General features: G+C 37.3%; 1 long non-coding RNA gene across 1 annotated transcript; it reads left to right on the top strand.

The window, feature by feature from the left end:
• The first annotated feature begins 718 nt into the window (after positions 1-718).
• On the top strand, positions 719-3,894 carry LOC145718577 (uncharacterized). The gene is made up of 3 exons (XR_014141902.1): positions 719-1,271; positions 1,393-1,508; positions 1,708-3,894. It is a non-coding gene; the product is annotated as an uncharacterized LOC145718577 (long non-coding RNA).
• Positions 3,895-4,020: the final 126 nt, after the last annotated feature.

A 4,020-nucleotide genomic window follows, 5' to 3' on the forward strand; every position in this document is an offset into this window, starting at 1 on the left:
TTGTTTCCTGAGATTAAGAATTCCTCATATCAGTGAGATCATATGATACACGTCTTTCTTTGATTGACTTATTTTGCTTAGCATAATACCCTCTAGTTCCATCCATGGCAATGTCCACAATAGCCAAACTATGGAAAGAGCCAAGATGTCCATCAACAGACGAATGGATAAAGAAGATGTGGTATATATATACAATGGAATATTATACAGCCATTTTGAGTTATTTTTTGTATCTGGCATTAAGTAAGGGTCCAACTTCGTTCTTTTACATGCAGATGTGGATATCCTGTTTTCCCAGCACCATTTGCTGAAAAGACTGTCCTTACATATTGAATGGTCTTGGCCTCTTTGTCAAAAAACATTTGACCATATATGTGAGGGTTTATTCCTGGGCTCTCTATTCCATTCCATTGTTCTATGTATTTGTCTTGATACCAGCACCACACAGATTACTATAGCTTTGTAAGTTTTGAAACTAGGAAGTATGAGTCCTCCAGTTTTGTTCTTTTTCAAGATTGTTTTGGCTATTCAGGGTCCCTTGAGAATCCATGTAAATTTTAGGATGTTTTTTCCTATTGCTGCAAAAAAAATATTGGGATTTTGATAGAGATTGTATTGAATCTGTAAATTGCTTTGGGCAGTATTAACATTTTAATAATAATAAGTCTTTCAATCCATGTACGTAAGATGTGTTTCCATTTGTTTATGTCATCTTTAATTTCTTTCAGCAATGTTTTGTAGTTTTCACTCATTATGAGATGCTTGTTTTACATATTTGTACTTAAACTTATATTTGCTATCTCAAGACCATGACAGAAATTATTATATGTGACTCTTTAAAATGAACTATAAAATGAATCTAGGTTTCCACGTAATTAGAGGAGCTTCTGGTGACCATAACATCAACACTAAGAAGGAATGACTTGAAGATTTAGTTTTAAAATTATTCCAATAAGTATTTATTCACATGCTATGAGCCAGAATAGTGACTGTTCTAGACATTCAGAATTCAGTGGTAAATAAAAAAAATGACAGTTTCTACTTTCATACAACTTATAGTATTTATGGTGTTATGTGTATAAAAATTATGACCTAGTGTTACAATAACCTTGGTCCTCCTGATGCTTCATGTGATAGAGGTTGGTCCGTGAGCCCCAGAACCTGGAACACTGGCTGGACTATGGTGCCTTCTGCCTCCTAACTGAGGACAACATCAAAGCACAGGAGTGTTTTCGGAAAGCCCTTTCCCTCAATCAGAATCATATCCAAAGGTATGGGTGGAAGGGAGTTGAAGAATGAGTGGGAGCAGATAAACTTCTGTATGAAATTGTCTTGGTTCCATGACTGTGGCATGGGACCATGTTGTTAATCATGTTGGTGGTCTCTTCTCAGCTTGTTGCTGTGTGGTGTCCTGGCTGTCCTGATGGAGAACTATGAGCAGGCAGAAATTTTCTTTGAGGATGCTACTTGCTTGGAACCAACTAATGTTGTAGCCTGGACTTTACTTGGTATGGTATTTTCCTGCGATATGAATGTGTTTTCTTCCATTATAAGATTCTCCCTTTCTCTTTTCATTCTTTAATGGCTCATCATATAGTTCTTAAACTTTGATAAAAATATGGGAAATAGAAGTTGAAATGTTGCAGTTCTTCAGTTTATGATGGTGGAAAACCAGTCACATTTATTGCAGCATCTTTCTTTCTTCAGGTTTGTACTATGAAATTCAAAACAATGATATTCGAATGGAAATGGCATTTCATGAAGCCTTCAAACAACTTCAGGCACGAATGCTTCATGCACAAGTAATGAAGCAGAGGATCACTGGTATTGTTGAGTACGTTGAAGAAGGAGGGAAAGCAGAAGAATCCAGTTTAGGCCCTTGGGGAATCACTAATGGTTCTTCTGCAACAGCAATGAAGGTGGAAGCCCCAGCAGGTAGGACCAGGAAATGGAGATGATGAGTGGCTATTGGGAAAATTACTGGCCTTATGAATAGGACATGGCACACATTAGGTAGTAAATAATTGTCAAATAAGTCAGTAGATGGGAGTTTTGAGTTGTCCCAGGGATACCAGGAAAGACTCCTTCTAAGTAATTCCTCATTCATATGATTGAAAGTCTAAAGCTTTTATTGTTGCTATTCAGGTTTTTGAATCTTAGAGAGTCTGTTTCTATATTCCCACAAGAGGGGTATCATTGTAGCAGAGTAAATTTCTTTCATTTTCTCTTCACTTTCTTTTCCAACACTCTCAATCCCTCTCGTGATTCTTTTCCTTTTTTTTTTAATTAACATATAATGTATTATTTGTTTCAGAGGTATAGGTCTGTGATTCATCAGTCTTACATAATTCACAGCACTCACCATAGTACATACCCTCCCCAATGTCCATCACCCAGCCACCCCATCCCTCCCATCCCCCTCCAGTCCAGCAACCCTCAGTTTGTTTCCTGAGATTAAGAGTCTCTGATGGTTTGTCTCCCTCTCTGGTTTCATCTTGTTTCATTTTTCCCTCCCTTCCCCTATGATCCTCTGTCTTGTTTCTCAAATTCCTCATATCAGTGAGATCATATGATACTTGTCTTTCTCTGATTTACTTATTTCGCTTAGCATAATACCCTCTAGTTCCATCCATGTCATTGCAAATGGCAAGATTTCATTTTTTTGATGGCTGAGTAATATTCTGTTGTATATATATACCACATCTTCTTTATCCATTCATCTGTCGTTGGACATCTGGGCTCTTTCCATAGTTTGGCTATTGTGGACATTGCTTCTATAAACATTGGGGTGCAGGTGCCCCTTTGGATCATTACATTTGTATCTTTGGGTTAAATACCTAGCAGTGCAATTGCTGGGTCATAGGGTAGCTCTATTTTCAACTTTTTGAGGAACCTCCATACTGTTTTTTCCAGAGTGGCTGTACCAGCTTGTATTCCCACCAATAGTGTAAAAAGGTTCCCCTTTCTCTGCATCCTTCTCAACATCTGTTGTTACCTGACTTAATTTTATATGCTTTTAATTTTCTAAATATATGGGGATTTTTCCAGATATCTTTTTTTTTATTAAAGATTTTATTTATTTATTTGAGGGAGAGAAAGAGAGAGCACAAGCAGGGAGAGGAACAGAGGCAGAGGATGAGGGAGAAGCAGACTCCCCGCTGAGCAGGAAGCCCGATGTAGGGCTTGATCCCAGGACCCTACGATCATGACCTGAGCTGAAGGCAGATGCTTAACCCTCTGAGCCACCCAGGCACCCAAAGATATCTTTGTTTTTTATCTATAATTTAATTTCACTGTGGCTAGAAAACACAGTTTGTATGATTTTAATCCTTTTAAATTTATTTTGACTTGTTCTGTGGTCCAGCATGTGATCTATCTTGATAAATGTTCCATATTCACTTGAAAAGATTGTGTATTCTGCTGCTGTTGAGTGTTCTGTAGAATTTTAGTTAGGTTGAATTAGTTGATTATATGTTCAACTCTCCTATATCCTTTGTAGTTTTATGTCTTTGGAGTTTTGTTTTAATTGTTCTTGCCTCAAGTCACATTTCTTGTAACTTTATAATCTTAGTTTTATGTTTATTTATGTTTATGTTTATTTATGTTTATGTTTATTTGTTTGGATTCCATCCTTGAAAGTGATGCTAAGTAAGCATCCAGTTTTGTTTTTCTCCGTAGAGGGATCTAGTTTTCTCAAAATTGTCTATTAAACAACTGTCTTTTCTGTTTTAATTTTTTAAAATTTTTTTATTGTTATGTTAATCCCCATACATTACATCATTAGTTTTAGATGTAGTGTTCCATGATTCATTGTTTGTGCATAACACCCAGTGCTCCATGCAGAACGTGCCCTCCTCAATACCCATCACCAGGCTAACCCATCCCCCCACCCCTCTCCCCTCTAGAACCCTCAGTTTGTTTTCAGAGTCCATCGTCTCTCATGGTTCGTCTACCCCTCCGATTTCCCCCCCTTCATTCTTCCCCTCCTGCTACCTTCTTCTTTTTTTTTTCTCTTAACAT

The sequence above is a fragment of the Leptonychotes weddellii genome, unplaced genomic scaffold (assembly GCF_054177405.1).
Source record: "Leptonychotes weddellii isolate Sample4059 unplaced genomic scaffold, ASM5417740v2 HiC_scaffold_17941, whole genome shotgun sequence".
In the NCBI taxonomy this organism is placed as follows: Eukaryota; Metazoa; Chordata; class Mammalia; order Carnivora; family Phocidae; genus Leptonychotes; species Leptonychotes weddellii.